This window comes from Bufo gargarizans, chromosome 1, assembly GCF_014858855.1.
Source record: "Bufo gargarizans isolate SCDJY-AF-19 chromosome 1, ASM1485885v1, whole genome shotgun sequence".
NCBI lineage: Eukaryota > Metazoa > Chordata > Amphibia > Anura > Bufonidae > Bufo > Bufo gargarizans.
The window spans coordinates 373462688-373485594 of record NC_058080.1 but is presented as its reverse complement, the minus strand read 5'-3'; the positions used below and the strand labels follow the sequence as shown (position 1 = coordinate 373485594).

Genomic DNA, 22907 nt, shown 5'->3' with positions numbered 1-22907 from the left:
AGTCAGAACAGTAACACGATGGTTCAAAACACTGCCAGATACATCTTTAACCACTTAAGGACCCTGCCATATTTCACCTTAACCTCTTAAGGACATAGGGCGTACAGGTACGCCCTTGTGCCCTGGTACTTAAGGACACAGCGGAACCCGGTGATCGGAACCCGGTGCCTGCTCAAATCATTGAGCAGGCACCTAGGCTAAATGCGCGGGGGGGTCCCGTGACCCCCCCATGTCGGCGATCGCGGCAAACCGCAGGTCAATTCAGACCTGCGGTTTGCTGCGATTTCTGCAGTTTCTGATCCCCGCGGTCCCTGACCGCGGGGATCAGAAACTTTACGATTCCAAAAATGTTCCTGCATCCCTCCCCCCTGCACCCCTGAGTTTTTTTGAGCACGGTGGGAGGTGCAGGGGGAGGGTTGCGGGCGGTGCGGTAGGCGGGATCGCGATCCCCCGCCCGCCTCCCATTGCGTAATCGTTGGTTTCTAGTGGGTATACCAGGGTGCCAGCACATTGCTGGCACCCTGGTATAAATAGCTGACATCTGTGCTGCGATGTCAGCCGTTTAACCCTTTCCATACCGCGGTCCGTACGGACCGCTGTATGGAAAAGGTTAACAGCGCAGGGAGCTCCCTCTCCCATCGGGGGGCTGCTGTGCCTTTGCAGCCCCCCGAATGGAGAGGGAGAGAGCTCCCAGGCAGCCCCCCAAGCCCCGTCCTTACCCTTCCCCGTCTGCGCAGTTCTGACCATAACTGAGCAGACGGGGAAGGTTCCCATGGCAACAGGACGCCTTCTCAGGCGTCCTGCTGTCCATGGTGCTGAACAGATCTGTGCTGAAAGCATAGATCTGTTCAGTGTAAGTAAAATACAGTGCAGTACCCGATATAGAGTACAGTACTGTATTATACAGACATCAGACCCACTGGATCTTCAAGAACCAAGTGGGTCAGGGTCAAAAAGAAAGTGAAAAAAAGTGAAAATAAAGTAAAAATCAAAAAACACATTTATCACTGATTAAAAATAAAAAAAAATGAAATTCCCTACACATGTTTGGTATCGCCGCGTCCGTAACGACCTGATCTATAAAACGGTCATGTTACTTTACCCAAACGGTGAACGCCATAAAAATAAAAAATTAAAAACTATGATGAAATTGAAATTTTGCCCACCTTACTTCCCCAAAAAGTTAATAAAAGTGATCAAAAAAGTTGTATGTACTCCAAAATTGTAACAATCAAACCGTCATCTCATCCCGCAAAAATCATACCCTACCCAAGATAATCGCCCCAAAACTGAAAAAACTATGGCTCTTAGACTATGGAAACACTAAAACATGATTTTTTTTGTTTCAAAAATGAAATCATTGTGTAAAACTTACATAAATAAAAAAAAGTATACATATTAGGTATCGCCGCGTCCGTTTAGACCGGCTCTATAAAAATATCACATGACCTAACCCCTCAGGTGACCACCGTAAAAAAAATAAAAAAAAACGGTGTAAAAAAAGCAATTTTTTGTCATCTTACTTCACAAAAAGTGTAACAGCAAGCGATCAAAAAGTCATATGCACCCCAAAATAGTGCCAATAAAACCGTAATCTCATCCCGCAAAAAATGAGACCCTACTTGAGATAATCGCCCAAAAACTGAAAAAAACTATGGCTCTTAGACTATGGAGACACTAAAACTTTTTTTTTGTTTTAAAAATTAATTCATTGTGTAAAACTTACATAAATAAAAAAAATTGTATACATATTAGGTATCGCCGCGTCCGTGACAACCTGCTCTATAAAATTACCACATGATCTAACCGGTCAGATGAATGTTGTAAATAAAAAAATAAAATAAAAACGGTGCCAAAAAAGCTATTTCTTGTTACCTTGCCGCACAAAAAGTGTAATATAGAGCAACCAAAAATCATATGTACCCTAAACTAGTACCAACAAAACTGCCACCTTATCCTGTAGTTTCTAAAATGGGGTCACTTTTTTGGAGTTTCTACTCTAGGGGTGCATCAGGGGGGCTTCAAATGGGACATGGTGTCAATAAAACCAGTCCAGCAAAATCTGCCTTCCAAAAACCGTATGGCATTCCTTTCCTTCTGCGCCCTGCCGTGTGCCCGTACAGCAGTTTACGACCACATATGGGGTGTTTCTGTAAACTACAGAATCAGGGCCATAAATAATGAGTTTTGTTTGGCTGTTAACCCTTGCTTTGTAACTGTAAAAAAAATATTAAAATGGAAAATCTGCCAAAAAAGTGAAATTTTGAAATTGTATCTCTATTTTCCATTAAATCTTGTGCAACACCTAAAGGGTTAACAAACTTTGTAAAATCAGTTTTGAATACCTTGAGGGGTGTAGTTTCTTGCATCAGGGGGGCTTCAAATGGGACATGGTGTCAAAAAAACTGTCCAGCAAAACCTGCCTTCCAAAAACCATATGGCGCACCTTTCACTCTACGCCCCGCTGTGTGGCCGTACAGTAGTTTACGGCCACATATGGGGTGTTTCTGTAAACGGCAGAGTCAGGGCAATAAAGATACAGTCTTGTTTGGCTGTTAACTCTTGCTTTGTTAGTGGAAAAAATGGGTTAAAATGGAAAATTAGGCAAAAAAATGAAATTCTCAAATTTCATCCCCATTTGCCAATAACTCTTGTGCAACACCTAAAGGGTTAATGAAGTTTGTAAAATCAGTTTTGAATACCTTGAGGGGTGTAGTTTCTTAGATGGGGTCACTTTTATGGAGTTTCTACTCTAGGGGTGCATCAGGGGGCTTCAAATGGGACATGGTGTCAAAAAAACAGTCCAGCAAAACCTGCCTTCCAAAAACCATATGGCGCACCTTTCACTCTACGCCCCGCTGTGTGGCCGTACAGTAGTTTACGGCCACATATGGGGTGTTTCTGTAAACGGCAGAGTCAGGGCAATAAAGATACAGTCTTGTTTGGCTGTTAACCCTTGCTTTGTTAGTGGAAAAAAATGGGTTAAAATGGAAAATTAGGCAAAAAAATGAAATTCTCAAATTTCATCCCCATTTGCCAATAACTCTTGTGCAACACCTAAAGGGTTAACGAAGTTTGTAAAATCAGTTTTGAATACCTTGAGGGGTGTAGTTTATAGAATGGGGTCATTTTTGGGTGGTTTCTATTATGTAAGCCTCGCAAAGTGACTTCAGAGCTGTAGTGGTCCCTAAAAATTGGGTTTTTGTAAATTTCTGAAAAATTTCAAGATTTGCTTCTAAACTTCTAAGCTTTGTAACATACCCAAAAAATAAAATATCATTCCCAAAATAATTCAAACATGAAGTAGACATATGGGGAATGTAAAGGCATCACAATTTTTAGGGGTATTACTATGTATTACAGAAGTAGAGAAACTGAAACTTTGAAATTTACACATTTTTCCAAATTTTTGTTAAATTAGGTATTTTTTGGTGCAAAAAAAATATTTTTTTTTACTTCATTTTACCAGTGTCATGAAGTACAATATGTGACAAAAAAAACAATCTCAGAACGGCCTGGATAAGTCAAAGCGTTTTAAAGTTATCAGCACTTAAAGTGACTCTGGTCAGATTTGCAAAAAATGGCCTGGTCCTAAGGTGTAAAAAGGCTGTGTCCTTAAGGGGTTAAGGCTTAACTTTAAACGCTTTTACTTATCCAGGCCATTCTGAAATTGTTTTCTCGTCACATATTGTACTTCATGACAGTGATAAAATTGAGTTAAAAAAAAAAGTATTTATAAAAAAAATTCTAAATGTACCAAAAACGTTGAAAAATTTCCAAATTTACATTTCTCTACTTTTATAATAGATAGTAATACCTCCAAAAATAGTTATTACTTTACATTCCCCATATGTCTACTTCATGTTTGGATCATTTTGTGAATGTCATAAAAAAAAATTGGGGACGTTAGAAAGCTTAGAACAGGGATCTCAAACTGCGGCCCTCCAGCTGTTGCAAAACTACAACTCCCAGCATGCCCGGACAGCCTACAGGTATCAGCCTACAGCAGAGCATTGTGGGAGTTGTAGTTTTGCAACAGCTGGAGGGCCGCAGTTTGAGATGCCTAGCTTAGAAGTTTAGATGCAAATTTTTCAGAACATTTCTAAAACCCACTTTTTCAGGACCAGTTCATGTCTGAAGTCACTTTGTGAGGCTTACAAAATAGAAACCACCCCATTTTACAAACTACGCCCCTAAAGGAATTCAAAACTGATTTTACAAACTTTGTTTACCCTTTAGGAAAATAGAGATAACATTTCAAAATTTCACTTTTTTTGGCAGATTTTACATTTGAATCCATTTTTTCCAGTTAAAAAGCAAGGGTTAACAGCCAAACAAAAGTCAATATTTATGGCCCTGATTCTGTAGTTTACAGAAACACCCCATATGTGGTCGTAAACTGCTGTACGGGCACACAGCAGGGCGCAGAAGGAAAGGAATGCCATACGGTTTTTGGAAGGCAGATTTTGCTAGACAGTTTTTTTGACACCATGTCCCATTTGAAGCCCCCCTGATGCACCCCTAGAGTAGAAAGTCCCAAAAATTACTCCATTTTAGAAACTACACCCCTCAAGGTATACAAAACTGATTTTACAAACTTTGTTAACCCTTTAGGCATTCCACAAGAATTAATGGAAAATAAAGATGAAGTTTCAGAATTTCACTTTTTTGGCAGATTTAACAGTCAAGCAAAACTCAATATTTATGGCCTTGATTCTGTAGATTACAGAAACACCCCATATGTGGTCGTAAACTGCTGTACGGGCACATGGCATTGCACAGAAGGAAAGGAATGCCATATTTTTTTTGGAAAGAAGATTTCACTGGGATAAGCTGCCATGTCACATTTGAAGACCCACATTTTGGAAACTACAGGATAAGGTGTCAGTTTTGGTACTATTTTAGGGTACATATGATTTTTTAGTTGCTCTATATTACACTTTTTGTGAGGCAAGGTAACAAGAAATAGCTGTTTTCGCACCGTTTTTATTTTTTTGCTATTTACAAAATTCATCTGACAGGTTAGATTATGTGGTATTTTTATAGAGCAGGTTTTCACGAACGAGACAATACCAAATAGGACTACTTTTTTTGGTTGTTTGTTTCAGTTTTACATAACAAAGCATTTTTTTAAAGAAAAAAAAGATTTTTTAGTGTTTCCACATTCGGAAAGCTGTAGTTTTATTTATTTTTTGGGCGACTGTCTTGTGTAGGGGCTCATTTGTTTTGTGATGAGATGATGGTTTGATTGGTACTATTTTGTGGTGCGTATAACTTTTTGATCGCTTGCTATTACACATTTTGTGATGTAAGGTGACAAAAAATTGCTTTTTTTTACACCGTTTTTATATTTATTTATTTTTACGGTATTCACCTGAGGGGTTAGGTCATGTGATATTTTTATAGAGCAGGTTATTACTGACGTGGCGATACCTAATATGTCAACTTTTTTTTATTTGTGTAAGTTTTACACAATGATTTCAATCTGGTGAGAAATATGCACAGCTAATCCTACTTGGAAGATTAGAGAGAATTGTGATAGTATGAAACATGAACTCTCTTCTAAAGCCTCTAAATTATGGCAAACACTGCATAGTCATAACACCACAATCTCTCAGCCTGCTTATGGTTGTGCCACCACTAAATGGAGCTCTAGGACAACTGTGTACAGCAGATGAACTTTTATTCAATGAAAAGCCAGGACTATAATAGTGTTCTGAAGAAAAGTAGTACTCAAGATTCACTAGAAGAATAGTAAAGCTTCCAACATACTAATTCTGAATCGGGCAGCTTAGTAACATAGTAACATAGTACATAAGGCCGAAAAAAGACATCTGTCCATCCAGTTCGGCATGTCATCCTGCAAGTTGATCCAGAGGAAGGCAAAAAAAAACTGTGAGGTAGAAGCCAATTTTCCTCACTTCCTTCCCGACTCCAATCAGGCAATCAGAATAAATCCCTGGATCAACGATCTCTCTCTAGTAGCTATAGCCTGTAATATTATTACGCTCCAGAAATACATCCAGGCCCCTCTTGAATTCCTTTATTGTACTCACCATCACCACCTCCTCAGGCAGAGAGTTCCATAGTCTCACTGCTCTTACCGTAAAGAATCCTCTTCTATGTTTGTGTACAAACCTTCTTTCCTCCAGACGCAGAGGATGTCCCCTCGTCACAGTCACCGTCCTGGGAATTAATAGATGATGGGATAGATCTCTGTACTGACCCTTGATATATTTATACATATTAATTAGATCTCCTCTCAGTCGTCTTTTTTCTAAAGTGAATAACCCTAATTTTGATAATCTTTCAGGGTACTGTAGTTGCCCCATTCCAGTTAATACTTTAGTTGCCCTCCTCTGGACCCTCTCCAGCTCTGCTATGTCTGCTTTGTTCACTGGAGCCCAGAACTGTACACAGTACTCCATGTGTGGTCTGACTAATGATTTGTAAAGTTGTAGGACTATGTTCTCATCACGGGCATCTATGCCCCTTTTGATGCAACCCATTATCTTATTGGCCTTGGCAGCAGCTGCCTGACACTGTTTTTTGCAGCTTAGTTTGCTGTTTATTAAAATTCCTAGATCTTTTTCCATGTCAGTGTTACCGAGTGTTTTACCATTTAATAAGTACGGGTGACTTGCATTATTCCTTCCCATGTGCATAACTTTACATTTGTCAGTGTTAAACCTCATCTGCCACTTATCTGCCCAAGCCTCCAGTCTATCCAGATCGCTCTGTAGTAGTATACTGTCCTCTTCAGTGTTAATTACTTTACACAGTTTAGTGTCATCTGCGAAAATTGATATTTTACTGTGCAAGCCTTCTACAAGATCATTAATAAATATATTGAAGAGAATAGGGCCCAATACGTTAAACAGTATGTTAAACTAAGTTCAAAGAAGCATAAAGAATCAATTACAGGAGACGTCATCTCACCTTTCTGAATCCGCCATGCATTCTATAAAATGACCCAATCCACAATCTTCAAATTATTCCACTCAGTGAGTAGCTTATGAGCATGTGCAGAAGCTGAGTCTAATAAGATACATACCGCCTTTCTGCAAACAAAGGCTGAGATGGAAAATGCTGAAATAGAGGTCTACAGAAACAATGGGGGAAATTTGTTAAGGTATCTATAAAGTGGCGCAAAAAAATAAATAAATAAAATTGCTAATTATGGCACACGCCATGTCTGTGCAATAATTTGTAACTTTTTTAGCCAGAAAAGGAGGCTGGCGTTAGCACGATTACTCATATTAATCGATTACCTCAACACAAAAAAATCCTTGATGCAAATTATTTGCATCGATAATTTGTTTGTGCCATGTGACCACGGAGTGAAGAGCTTGCTATTACTCACACACTGTGGTCACCCGCCGGCTCGCACAGCGTCACACTGGATCCTGATGTACACACATCTTTAGAAAATAGTGCACGTAAGCACACACTATGACCTGATGCTGTCTGAAGTCAGGTCCCAGTGCAGTGCGTGACGAAGAGGATGGAAGATCTCTGGAGTGTCGGCAGCACACCTACAGGAGAGGTAAGTATTTTAAGTTCACTGGTGCTGTGGCTGGGCACTGATGGCTAGGAGGGGTAGTGGGGGAAGATGGTGGCATTGGGGGAGGAGCTGGTGGCATTGGAGGGGGAACTGGTGACACTGCTGGAGGAACTAATTGCATTGGAGGGGCAACGAGGGGAGCAACTGATGGCACTGGGGGGAGGAGACTGATGGCAGGGGGGCTGATGAGTTTTTATAGAAAACATCAGTAGAATACTTGATTACTAAAATAATCGATAGCTGCAGCCCTAGTGTTGGTTATAGCTCAAGGATGGGCTAGCCCCTAGCTGGAATAAACTTGTGTTTCTGAAGCACGGACTGCCAAAGATGCAACTACTTTATTAAAAGGCATTTGCTTCTTAATAAATATGGTGCGTCCTACTCCAGCGCAGACAGATCAAGACTGGCATATGGGAACGCCAGCCTTGATAAATCTCCCCCAATGTGCGCATGCTACAACCGTAGCAAAATTAAAGGTTCTAAAAGCTGCATTAGTTTAAGTAAGGCTACTTTCACACTTGCGTTCAGAGCGGATCCGTCTGAGACGGATCCGCTCATATAATGCAGACGGTGGCTCCGTTCAGAACGGATCCGTCTGCATTATATTGTTAAAAAATTTCTAAGTGTGAAAGTAGCCTCAGACGGATCCGTCCAGACTTTACATTGAAAGTCAATGAGGGAAGGATCCGTTTGAAAATTGAGCCATAGTGTGTCATATTCAAATGGATCCGTCCCCATTGACTTACATTGTAAGTCTGGACGGATCCGCTTGCCTCCGCACGGCCAGGCGGACACCCGAACGCTGCAAGCAGCGTTCAGGTGTCCGCCTGCTGAGCGGAGCGGAGGCTGAACGTTGCCAGACTTATGCATTCTGAGCGGATCCGCATCCACTCAGAATGCATTAGGGCTGGACGGAAGCGTTCGGGGACGCTTGAGAGAGCCTTTGAACGGAACTAACAAGCGGACACCCGAACGCTAGTGTGAAAGTAGCCTAAAGTGGTTATAGAGGATCTCCTTATATGCACAAAAGGATGTGCAAAACCAAAATACTGAAACTTTGATTGTAACATAGTAACATAGTACATAAGGCCGAAAAAAGACATTTGTCCATCCAGTTCGGCCTGTCATCCTGCAAGTTGATCCAGAGGAAGGCACAAAAAAAACTGTGAGGTAGAAGCCAATTTTCCTCACTTTAGGGGAATAAAAAATTCCTTCCCGACTCCAATCAGAATAACTCCCTGGATCAACGACCCCTCTCTAGTAGCTATATCCTGTAATATTATTACACTCCAGAAATACATCCAGGCCCCTCTTGAATTCCTTTATTGTACTCACCATCACCACCTCCTCAGGCAGAGAGTTCCATAGTCTCACTGCTCTTACCGTAAAGAATCCTTTTCTATGTTTGTGTACAAACCTTCCTTCCTCCAGACGCAGAGGATGTCCCCTCGTCAAAGTCAGAGTCCTGGGGATAAACAGATGATGGGATAGATCTCTGTACTGACCTCTGATATATTTATACATGGTAATTAGATCTCCCCTCAGTCGTCTTTTTTCTAAAGTGAATAACCCTAATTTTGATAATCTTTCAAGGTACTGTAGTTGCCCTATTCCAGTTATTACTTTAGTTGCCCTCCTCTGGACCCTCTCCAGCTCTGCTATGTCTGCTTTGTTCACTGGAGCCCAGAACTGTACACAGTACTTCATGTGTGGTCTAATGATTTGTAAAGTGGTAGGACTATGTTCTCATCACGGGCATCTATGCCCCTTTTGATGCAACCCATTATCTTATTGGCCTTGGCAGCAGCTGCCTGACAATGTTTTTTGCAGCTTAGTTTGTCTGTTTATTAAAATTCCTAGATCCTTTTCCATGTCAGTGTTACCGAGTGTTTTATCATTTAGTATGTACGGGTGACTTGCATTATTCCTTCCCATGTGCATAACCTTACATTTGTCAGTGTTAAACCTCATTTGCCACTTATCTGCCCAAGCCTCCAGTCTATCCAGATCGCTCTGTAGTAGTATACTGTCCTCTTCAGTGTTAATTACTTTACACAGTTTAGTGTCATCTGCGAAAATTGATATTTTACTATGCAAGCCTTCTACAAGATCATTAATAAATATATTCAAGACAATAGGGCCCAATACTGACCCCTGAGGTACTCCACTAGTGACAGTGACCCAATCTGAGTATGTACCATTAATAACCACCCTCTGTTTTCTATCATCGAGCCAGTTACTTACCCACTTAGACGTTTTCTCCCAGTCCGAGCATTCTCATTTTATATACTAACCTTTTATGTGATACAGTAGAAAATATTCTTGACTGTGCAGATATTTCTCCAGAATAATGAGGCACAAATTCTTCTGCAACATCTCACCTCCAATGTTAGTACAAGATATTACCCAAATAGCATCTTGATCCTCCTTCACACACCAGAGTGCACTAGGTCCCTGCACCTCATCAACCTAAGTACATAGACACCCAGGTACAAGCAGGGGCATATCTATAGGGGATGCAGAGGTAGCAGTCACTACCAGGCCCTGGAGCCTGAGGGGACCAAAGACCCTTTTGACATACAAGAAGACACCACTATTATAGAAAGTGCATGAAGGAAGGGCCCTGGGTATGAGCCCATATGTCAGAAAGTTATCAAACACCTCACAGCTCTAGTTCCATGTATGACTAGACTTCTGGACCTGCTCCTGGGCTGAATGCCTATGCAGTCCCATATCTTCCTATGTCTCTTAGTCAAAACACCAGAAACAATATTATCAGCACTACTTAGCCAGCAATTTACTGCCCAGGACCAGATGGACCCAAGGACCAAGCTGAGAAAGGCATGCCTTACAATAGAAAATCTGTTTTGTTCATGTAAGTTATTAAATGTTATGCTATGGATACTGTGGGGATTCGCTCTGGTAGTTAGGACTAGCGGATGCAGTATAGAGGCAAAGTACACAGTTCTTGAATCAAACAGCTGTGTTTATTCACACACTGGTGTATAACAAAATGCAGATAAGGTGTATCACAAAACGCAGGTGGCTTGGTCCATAAACAATAAAAGTCACCTTTTCTCCTGGGTGGTTAATTTAGACCCTGTTAACAGTTCAGCCTCATCAAGTCCATAGGCGGCCTGTTCGCCTTTAGAGGGGCCTGAGTCCTCCAGCACGGCTCAAACCTTAAATCCCAGCACAGCCATCAGTTCACAGCACACAGACTCCTGAGCTCCACTGTCAGAGGGAGGTAAATACACCACGCCTGGCAGTGCTGGCTGGTTTTTAATGCCTGGCAAAACCCGGCCTGGAATACGGGGAGTAGTCACCCACCCAGCACTTTGACTACTCCCAGTAAGAGCCTACCCAGATCAGCTATGACAGCCATGCTAAATCTCAAAATGTCAATTAGCAATAGTTGCTGCTGAAACATAAAATATCAGCTCTTACTTCACCGAGGCCAGGAACCTTGGTGACACATACCTTCCATCCACGATGATTCCAGGTACCTTCTTAAATACACCCCCCCCCCCCCTTGTACAACCCTGAGTGGGTGAACACCTGTTCTTAAAGTTCTGTAAGGACAGGAACCACCTGGTGATTCAGGCATCTCTCTCTTTGGTCTGGCTTATCCACTTGAGATAGAAGTGGTCAGTCACCAGGCGGAGCTTTCTCCCCAACAAATAGTAGCGGATAGACTCGAGTGCCCACTTGATAGTCAGGCACTCTCTCTCCACTATACTATACCTGGTTTTGGCTGGGGTGAGCTTGCAGCTTAAAAAGACAACGGGATGCTCCTCCCACGTTGACTTCCTGAGAGAGTACAGCACCCAGGCTTACTTCGGACGCATCTGTCTGTACCATGAACTCCCTATTGAAGTCGGAAGTCACCAAAACCGATGACCCGCACAGGGCCGAATTCAAAGTGGAAAAAGTATCTTCCGCCCGCTCATCCCAGCGAACCATCACTGATTTTCGTCCCTTCAAGAGCTCTGTCAAGGGCGCAGCTATAGTGGCAAAGTGGGGAACAAATCTCATGTAATAGCCTATCATTCCTAAGAACGACTTTACTTGTTTAGTGGTGACAGGTCGGGGACAATTTTTTATTGCCTCTATTTTGTTTACTTGGGATTTAATCACTCCTTGCCCAATGACATACCCCAGGTATTTTGTCTCCTCTAACCCTATCGCACATTTTTGGGGGTTAGCGGTTAATCCAGCTTTTCAAAGGGCGTCTACGACAGCCTGCACTTTGGACAGGTTACTTTCCCAGTCGGTACTGTGGATGGCAATCTCATGCAGGTAAGCCGAAGCGTACCGATGATGTGGTCGCAGCACAATGTCCATTAGCCTTTGGAAAGTGGAGGGGGTGCCATGCAGACCAAAGGGTAACACCTTATACTGGTACAGCCCCTCCGGTATGATGAAGGCTGTTTTCTCTTTGGCAGCCTCCGTTAAGGGTACCTGCCAGTATCCTTTGGCGAGGTCCAAAACATAAAAATAACCTCTCAATCAGCTCGTCTACATGGGGCATGGGATACACGTCGAACTTTGGCTATCCGGTTTAGCTATCAGCACTATAGGGCTGGCCCACTCACTTCTAGACTCCTCGATGATGTCTAGTTGCAGCATTAGTTGTACTTTCTCAAAGATGGCCTGTCGACGAGCCTCGGGTACCCGGTATGGTTTCAACCAGAGTTTCGCCTGAGGCTCAGTGACAAGTCATGCTGGATTATGGAAGTGCGTCCAGGGAGGTTTGAGAACACATCCGTGTCCCTGCTGACGAACTTCCCAGGGTTCTGGCCGCTCCCCTGAACAATCCCAATCTCCTGGGCTTAATCCTGTCTCAAGAGTATCCTTAACTCTCACAACCGGCCATAGGGCAGGGAAACCTGGAAAGTCTCTCTCTATTATGAGTTCATAGTGGAGATTTGTGGCGACTGCCAATTTGTGGGTCCACCTGCCAGCCACCGTGGTTAGAGACACCAGTGCAGTGGGGTAGTCTTTCAAGTCTCCATGAATGCACATCACCCCAACTTTCCGGCCAGTATACTCAGCAGACCGCACCAGAGTAGCCCTTACCAGGATCACCAAGCTCCTTGAGTCCAGCAGCACCTCCGCTTGAGTGTCTCCCACACCGTTTTTTGGTGCCCTCATAGCGTTCCACCAGGTCCACCATTTCCGGGCATTTTTAGGAGATACCTGGCTGATCCAGTGCTGGAGAGGGGGTGGCAGCGCCCTCCAGAATATGTCAGGAAATAGTCTATCCATCATAGCCGTGGGACTCAGCACATCAGGCTGTAGACACTTTTGCAAAAGGTGGAGTAAGTCATAATACTGGTGTCTCGCGGGCTCAGCCGGCTTAAACCCCCAATGATGTACCTGCTGGGCCTGGACTAACACATTCACCCACAGTCAAAATCTTTGGGTAGTCGGCCGCTTGATCGTCTGACAAGTCGAAATACACCTGCTGGGACTCCTGATGCCAGGAAAGGAGCGACGACCTCAGCCCACTGGTCTCGGGACAGATTTTCCCTGGTGGCCACTTTCTCGTACATCGCCAGGTAGGTTTCGATGTCGTCTGCGGGTGTCATCTTAGGGATCGCTGCACGGACTGCTTTCTGGGCATCGTGGATGCTTGGGGTTTCTCCTGCTGTCTGTAAAGCCATCAGGTGTTGTAGCAGCAACTGGTTGGTCTCTTGCTGCTGCTTATTAGCCTCCCGTTGGTGCAGGTTGGTCTCTCGCTACTGCAAATTAGCCTCCATGAGGGCCTTCACAACAGTAAGAACCGTCCTGGATCAGCTATGACAGCCATGCTAAATCTCAAGGTGTCAATTAGCAATAGCTGCTGATGACACAAAATACCGGCTCTTACTTCACAGAGGCCAGGAACCTCGGTGACACATACCTTCCATTCACGATTATTCCAGGTACCTTCTTACAATACCCAGTATGGTAATGTATGGGAGTGATGGAGTTAAACAACCATGACACAGCCCCTAAGGAAGCTGAGGTGTGGGATTATTAGCTCCACCCCTAGCTTAGTCTACAGTAGTCTGTTTCCAACAGAGTAAGGGCTTGTTCACACGACCGTTGGTGTCCCGTGCTGTGAACTGCAAATTGCAGCCCGCAATGCACGGGCACCTTCAGTGGGGTAGGCACATAGAACGGAACCCCAGAAAGCACTCCGTAGTGTTCCGTTCCGTGCTTCCATTCCGCATCCCCGGATCTGTGGACCCATTGAAATGAATGGGTCCGCATCCGTGATGCGGAATGACAACGGAATGGTGCCAGTGTATTGCGGATCCGCAAATGCGGTCCACAATATGGGAATGGGACACCAACTGTCGTGTGAACGAGCCCTAAGTGAGAGGTTGTGTTTTGTCTCACTCCTCAGTACTAGGCTTTAAGATACAGAGACTAACCATATCTGCGTGATTTACCAAGAGAGAACCATCTTTACATTCAAATACTCATAGAGGGAGAAGAGAGAGGGAGAAAGGAAATTCCAGAATCTGTAATGGCTTAGAAAACAGGATTAGTAAGGTGCACTGATATCAAAAGCTAAAGACATTACTGCTGTGAATGGAGTACAGCTAAAACACCATTCACACTTAGACACCAGGTGGTCGTTCATATCCCTGAATCTGTACGCTGTAGTAGCATATTACAGCTATCTTACCAAACGTATTATTGCCAACCTCAGATTCTGCAGAGGAAGAGTGAAGGAGTACATTGAATCTAAACTTGGCATATGCCTATGAAGGAACATCTGGGGGATGATTTGCACTGTACATTGTTAGAACTATGTTCTGAGACTGTTGGAAGTATTACACCCTTCATTTTGCACTACAGCAAAGAGACATCTATTTTGTTAAATCTGGCCTGGTTAATGACTCCTTCACCATATGCTGGCCATTGTGATCCCTGCCTTGCACCCATACACTTAACTTCAAGAACACACCACTTACCAACAGGCAGAAGCCCCGGTTATCCAGTTGTGTGACTGCCCCATTGTTTTTTGCACAAGAATCAATAAGAATCTTGCATAAGCAGTGGACTAAATTAGGCATTAGCAATCCTTTATTCACAAATTCTTATGTAGCTGTGTAAAGCCTCTAGTTACAGTATGCCATGAAAGCAGCCCATTGTTTTATTTTAAGGAAAGAACATATGGGGACATTTACTAAACTGGTGTAAAGTAGAACTGGCTTACTTGCCCAGAGCAACCAATCAGATCCCATCTTTCATTTTTGACAGCATCTCTGGAAAATGATAGGTGGAATCTGATTGGTTGCTATGGGCAACTAAGTCAGTTTTACTTTACACCAGTTGGATAAATGACCCTAATAGAACTCCAATAATAAATAAATAAATAAATAGAGACACCTAATGGAGAGCTATTGATTAAAAAGAAAGGCACCCTAGCACTCAAACAATAATGAGAAGCATAATAAAATGCTTAATTCTACGTATTAAATGGGTGTAAAATCAACATTAGAAGTGCAGAGCAGTGCATAAACTGCTGGCTGGACTGCACAGCTTTGCCTTCTCTCCTACAATAATTTGGATGAGTCATTGTGACTGGATAAGTGCCAGAGAGCGCTCATTGCTCCCGTGCACACCTACATCTGAGCTGTACATTACTATTATCTGACTGAGGAGAGGGCGCTGCACTGTAAACTATCTAAAGAATGGCATGTCTTTACCCTTGAGAATTGTCGGTCAGGAGCACTACTATACTTCAGGAGCTTGTGTGATCATTTCAAGTACTAGTGCTTCAGCCAGAATTTGGTCTGATTCTATGTCACTAAAGGTAAGTGTTCCTGGATGTCATTTGGACTGGATTATATACCACTGTGCGTGCTTTTCTATGCTTTCCAAGGATACGTTTTAGGAAAATGAAGGAAAACCCTTTGCAGCCTATTTGTTAGCTCACCCATTCTACACCTTTTCCATCACAACATACCAGCCTGGATAATATGAGCAATAAAGAGTATAGTTTGGGGAGTTGTAAGGAGAGGGGGTCTGTGAAAGGACACCTGAGCCATATAGGTTCCAGGCTTTATATTCATTTTTTTGTCCAGGAGCACAAATAACTCCATGTTTTTGAATATGCATTGCTCAATGTACGGATGTAGCAGGGTTAACACACATGCTTTATGAGACATGTTATCTAAACTAAATGCAACTAAATGCGTTAATCAATTGCTTTTCAATGGATTTTGTTTCAAGATAACGAGATGGGCTAAGAAATTTGAGTTAAAGGGATTCTGTCATCTCCCCTAAGCCAAAAAACGATTTTAAAGCAGCCATGCAGCACAGCTTACCTTGATTAGGCTGTGCTCTTTTATCTTGAAATCCGTCCAGCAGTTACTGCAAAAAACGACTTTGATTGATATGTAAATGTGTCCTGAAGGTGCCCAGAGGGGCGTTTTTTTCTTCTTAGAGAGCCCAGTACCGCCCCTCTTTCAGTGCCCAGCCCGCCTTCCTTGTACTGTCTAACCGCCCACAGCCTCTCCTCCCTCTCCTCCCCCTCCCTCACGCCGAACGAACTTTCGCACAGGCGCAGTACCCACTGAGGGCTGCGCCTGTGCGATCAGCAGGAGACTGCTGACTGAGGGAAGAGCGAGCATCGGACGTCACTGGGCTCGGCGCATGCCCAGTGACGAAGATGAAGCTGCTGCCCTCAGTCTCCTGCTGATCGCACAGGCGCAGCCCTCAGTGGTTACTGCGCCTGTGCGAAAGTTCGTTCGGCGTGAGGGAGGGGAGGAGAGGGAGGAGAGGCTGTGGCAGGCTGGGGGCGGCGGTTAGACAGTGCAAGGAAGGCGGGCTGGGCACTGTAAGAGGGGCAGTACTGGGCTCTCTAAGAAGAACAAAACGCCCCTCTGGGCACCTTCAGGACACATTTACATATCAATCAAAGTCGTTTTTTGCAGTAACTGCTGGACGGATTTCAAGATAAAAGAGCACAGCCTAATCCAGGTAAGCTGTGCTGCATGGCTGCTTTAAAATCGTTTCTTGGCTGAGGGGAGGATGACAGAATCCCTTTAAGAGTGTGTGTGTTACCCCTGCTACATCTGTATGTCCCCAACAGTGCAAAGCAGCTTATAGGAGCCAGGGCTGGAGTGCTGGTTCCTGTCCAGCTGTGAAGAAAGAAGATGTCCTGGCTCCTCTGTGATGTCTCCACAAATATGACTAGCAAGTGATGATAAGGTGCTGAATTGAAAGGATATTTACTGTTAACCCTTGTTGGGTAGAGTTAGAAAGCAGAGTGCATGAGCCTTAGACCTCATGCACACGACCATTCCGTTTTTTGCGGACCGCAAACCACGGATCTGCAAAAAAGGAAAGGCCTCTGTGTGCCTTCCGCAATTTGCGGAACGGAACGGGCGGCCCATTGTAGAAATGCATATTCTTGTCCGGACAAGAATAGGACATGTTATATTTTTTTTGCAGGGCCCTGGAACGGAGTGCTGTCCGCATCTTTTGCAGCCCCATTGAAGTGAATGGGTCCGCATCCGAGCCGCAAAAACTGCGGCTCGGATGCGGACCGATACTAGGGTCATGTGCATGAGGCCTTAGAGAGACCCTAACAGAGACACACATGTTATTTTGTGTCCTCCTCTGCTCAATAACGTTTCTCAAAATGGATTGATACAAATGTAGCCAGAATTAAAGTCAAACCTGAAGCATTATCCCACTAAATTATCTCACTAACTTTGCTTAATTATGTAAAGCTTCTAAAGATTAAAGGTGTTGCTGACTTACCCTGCTGGGAAGGTGCACTATCCCACAGATTTTGGCGCTGGCTACATCTGTACATACTGTTGATAATAGAAATAAGGCAGATTGTCGCAAGGGCACCCACCTACTTCCCCCCCTCTTTGTAGGAGGCCCAAAGCAGTATAGCAGAGATGGTAGCATAGGTCCATTCTAGGTAGAAGGTTCTGGTCAGATATAGTGTGGCGTTGACAGCAAACAGTCCATGGAGTTCAAACAAATGCAAGAGGTTCTTAAGCATAAGAACATAGGACCAGATTTATCATTAGCTCAAGTCAGAATAATGGAGTGAAAAAGTCGCAAATTTGTGTGCAATTGCTTAAACTGCGCAAAGATTTGCGACTTTTATTGGCTCTGCTCTATGCTCACCAGTTTTCTGAAAGTGGGCGTGTTTTATGTAAATTAATCTCTAGACAGAAATACTATTGCGACTACTTAACCACCTCAGCCCCCCTAGCTGAAAAACCTTTAATGACCAGGCCACTTTTTACACTTCTGCACTACACTACTTTTACCGTTTATTGCTCGGTCATGCAACTTACCACCCAAATGAATTTTACCTCCTTTTCTTCTCACTAATACAGCTTTCATTTGGTGGTATTTCATTGCTGCTGCCATTTTTACTTTTTTTGTTATTAATCGAAATTTAACGATTTTTTTGCAAAAAAATTAAATTTTTCACTTATAGTTGTAAAATTTTGCAAAAAAAACGACATCCATATAAAAAATTTTCGCAAAATTTATTGTTCTACATGTCTTTGATAAAAAAAAATGTTTGGGTAAAAAAATAAATGGTTTGGGTAAAAGTTATAGCGTTTACAAACTATGGTACAAAAATGTGAATTTCCGCTTTTTGAAGCAGCTCTGACTTTCTGAGCACCTGTCATGTTTCCTGAGGTTCTACAATGCCCAAACAGTAGAAAACCCCCACAAATGACCCCATTTCGGAAAGTAGACACCCTAAAGCAGTGATGGTGAACCTCTTAGAGACCGAGTGCCCAAACTGCAACCCAAAACCCACTTATTTATCGCAAAGTGCCAACACGGCAATTTAACCTGAACACCAATATCTTCCATGTACTTTTTCATTTAGCTATAATAACCTGCCTACATTCAGGCAGTGCTGCCTGTGCTGTTCATAGCATGTCCTGCACTATTGAATGGCAGGCAAATTCTAAGGCATATTGGTACACCATAGACTTTCTCCACGGTGCGGGTGCCCACAGAGAGGGCTCTGAGTGCCGCCTCTGGCACCCGTGCCATAGGTTCGCCATTACTGCCCTAAGGTATTCACTGATGGGCATAGTGAGTTCATAGAACTTTTTATTTTTTGTCACAAGTTATCTTGGCAAAAGACAACTTTTCCCATTTTTTTATACAAAGTTGGCATTTGACCAAGATATTTAACTCACCCAGCATGGGTATATGTAAAATGACACCCCAAAACACATTGCCCAACTTCTCCTGAGTACGGCGATACCAGATGTGTGACACTTTTTTGCAGCCTAGGTGGGCAAAGGGGCCCACATTCCAAAGAGCACCTTTCGGATTTCACCGGCCATTTTTTACAGATTTTGATTTCAAACTACTTCACACACATTAGGGCCCCTAAATTGCCAGGGCAGTATAACTACCCCACAAGTGACCCCATTTTGGAAAGAAGACACCCCAAGGTATTCCATGAGGGGCATGACGAGTTCCTAGAATTTTTTATTTTTTTTGTCACAAGTTATGGGGATAAGAGACTTTGTAAGAAAAAAAAAAAATAATCAGCATTTTCCGCTAACTTGTGACAAAAAATAAAAAATTCTAGGAACTCGCCATGCCCCTCACAGAATACCTTGGGGTGTCTTCTTTCCAAAATGGGGTCACTTGTGGGGTAGTTATACTGCCCTGGCATTCTAGGGGCCCTAATGTGTGGTAAGTAGTTTGAAATCAAAATGTGTAAAAAATTACCTGTGAAATCCTAAAGGTGCTCTTTGGAATGTGTGCCCCTTTGCCCACCTAGGCGGCAAAAAAGTGTCACACATGTGGTATCGCCGTACTCAGGAGAAGTTGGGGAATGTGTTTTTGGGTGTCATTTTACATATACCCATGCTGGGTGAGAGAAATATCTTGGCAAAAGACAACTTTTCCCATTTTTTTTATACAAAGTTGGCATTTGACCAAGATATTTATCTCACCCAGCATGGGTATATGTAAAATGACACCCCAAAAAACATTCCCCAACTTCTCCTGAGTACGGTGATACCACATGTGTGACACTTTTTTGCAGCCTAGATGCGCAAAGCGGCCCGAATTCCTTTTAGGAGGGCATTTTTTGACATTTGGATCCCAGACTTTTTCTCACGCTTTCGGGCCCCTAAAATGCCAGGGCAGTATAAATACCCCACATGTGACCCCATTTTGGAAAGAAGACACCCCAAGGTATTCAATGAGGGGCATAGCGAGTTCATAGAATTTTTTTTTTGGGCACAAGTTAGCGGAAATTGATTTTTTTTTGTATTTTCTCACAAAGTCTCCCTTTCCGCTAACTTGGGACAAAAATTGAAATCTCTCATGGACTCAATATGCCCCTCACGGAATATATTGGGGTGTCTTCTTTCCGAAATGGGGTCACATGTGGGGTATTTATACTGCCCTGGCATTTTAGGGGCCCTAAATCGTGAGAAGAAGTCTGGAATATAAATGTCATTTGGATTCCGTGAGGGGTATGGTGAGTTCATGTGAGATTTTATTTTTTGACACAAGTTAGTGTAATATGAGAAAAAATTTCCGCTAACTTGGGCCAAAAAAAATATCTGAATGGAGCCTTACAGGGTGGTGATCAATGACAGGGGGGTGATCACCCATATAGACTCCCTTATCACCCCCTGTAACGCTCCATTCAGACGTCCGTATGATTTTTACGGATCCACGGATACATGGATCGGATCCGCAAAACACATACGGATGTCTGAATGGAGTCTTACAGGGGGGTGATCAATGACAAGGGGGTGATCACCCCATATAGACTCCCTGATCACCCCCCTGTAAGGCTCCATTCAGACGTCCGTATGTGTTTTGCAGATCCGATCCATGTATCCGTAAAAATCATACGGACGTCTGAATGGAGCCTTACAGGGGGGTGATCAATGACAGGGGGGTGATCAATGACAGGGGGGTGATCAGGGAGTCTATATGGGTGATCACCCCCCTGTCATTGATCACCCCCCTGTAAGGCTCCATTCAGACGTCCGTATGTGTTTTGCGGATCCGATCCATGTGTCCGTGGATCCATAAAAATCATATGGACGTCTGAATGGAGCCTTACAGGGGGGTGATCAATGACAAGGGGGTGATCACCCCATATAGACTCCCTGATCACCCCCCTGTAAGGCTCCATTCAGACGTCCGTATGTGTTTTGCAGATCCGATCCATGTATCCGTGGATCCGTAAAAATCATACGGACGTCTGAATGGAGCCTTACAGGGGGGTGATCAATGACAGGGGGGTGATCAGGGAGTCTATATGGGTGATCACCCCCCTGTCATTGATCACCCCCCTGTAAGGCTCCATTCAGACGTCCGTATGTGTTTTGCGAATCCGATCCATGTGTCCGTGGATCCATAAAAATCATATGGACGTCTGAATGGAGCCTTACAGGGGGGTGATCAATGACAAGGGGGTGATCACCCCATATAGACTCCCTGATCACCCCCCTGTAAGGCTCCATTCAGACGTCCGTATGTGTTTTGCAGATCCGATCCATGTATCCGTGGATCCGTAAAAATCATACGGACGTCTGAATGGAGCCTTACAGGGGGGTGATCAATGACAGGGGGGTGATCAATGACAGGGGGGTGATCAGGGAGTCTATATGGGTGATCACCCCCCCTGTAAGGCTCCATTCAGACGTCCGTATGTGTTTTGCAGATCCGATCCATGTATCCGTGGATCCGTAAAAATCATACAGACGTCTGAATGGAGCCTTACAGGGGGGTGATCAATGACAGGAGGGTGATCAGGGAGTCTATATGGGTGATCACCCCCCTGTAAGGCTCCATTCAGACGTCCGTATGTGTTTTGCAGATCCGATCCATGTATCCGTGGATCTGTAAAAATCATACAGACGTCTGAATGGAGCCTTACAGGGGGGTGATCAATGACAGGGGGGTGATCAGGGAGTCTATATGGGTGATCACCCCCCTGTAAGGCTCCATTCAGACGTCCGTATGTGTTTTGCGGATCCGATCCATGTGTCCGTGGATCCATAAAAATCATATGGACGTCTGAATGGAGCCTTACAGGGGGGTGATCAATGACAGGGGGTGATCAGGGAGTGTATATGAGGTGATCACCCCCCTGTCATTGATCACCCCCCTGTAAGGCTCCATTCAGACGTCCGTATGTGTTTTGCGGATCCGATCCATGTATCCGTGGATCCGTAAAAATCATACGGACGTCCGAATGGAGCCTTACAGGGGGGTGATCAGGGAGTCTATATGGAGTGATCAGGGGTTCATAAGGGGTTAATAAGTGACAGGGGGGGGTGTAGTGTAGTGGTGTTTGGTCCTACTTTACACAGCTACCTGTCTCCTCTGGTGGCCGATCTAAACAAAAGGGACCACCAGAGGACCAGGTAGCAGGCATATTAGACGCTGTTATCAAAACAGCGTCTAATATACCTGTTAGGGGTTAAAAAAATTGCATCTCCAGCCTGCCAGCGAACGATTGGTTCTGTTAAGGCTCTTACTGCACCGCTCTCTCTCTAGTAAACTGGCTTCGGCACCCTTATGAGCAAAGGTTCTCTTGACCACTTCACTAGGTCCATCTTCACTCAGCCGCCTCTTCCCAAGACTGTGACACGACCCTCGATGCAGGCCACAGCATGGATGTCACAGATCAGCCTGACAGCTGTCACACCAATTACTGCCATCACTGGTCACGTAGCAGAATTGAAGTACAAAACCTGGTTGTGGTGAGAGACAACCCTATGTAAAAGTTACCGGCTACACAGCTCCATCACCAAGCAGTGTCATCAATCGGACTCTAACCACTAGGAGTCTTCCCTCCCATGGCCACCAACTACACATAACTATATGTAAAAAAAAACAGCCATCCTTTAGTGTTCTGACTCAATAACTAGACTGAAAATGTGAAGCTCTTGAGATGGTATGGCTATGGTAGTCTGTATTGAATAGGTACTTACACCTTGAAATCTATCAGGCAATGTAAACTCAGCTAAAGAGGTAAGTATCCTGTCACATAACAGGGCTGCGCACAGTAAGGTCACAGTACAATGGAGCAAAGAAATAATAAATAAGTGTAGCCCCAGTCTCACCCCGCCCCTTTCCGTGCTTATTTGCACAATCACCCTAAGGCTACATTTACACTGACCGTAAGGCCCCTTTCACACAGGCGAGAATTCCGCGTGGGTGCAATGCGTGAGGTGAACGCATTGCACCCTGCACTAAATCCTGGACCCATTCACGTCAATGGGGCTGTTCAGATAAGTGGTGATTTTCACGCATCACTTGTGCGTTGCGTGAAAATCGCAACATGTTCTATATTCTGCATTTT

General features: G+C 43.9%; 1 protein-coding gene across 1 annotated transcript in view; it reads left to right on the top strand.

The window, feature by feature from the left end:
* The window catches only part of LOC122931000 (kelch-like ECH-associated protein 1A), an 80659-nt gene that overhangs the window by 5540 nt on the left and 52212 nt on the right, over positions 1–22907 (top strand). The window lies entirely within an intron of this gene.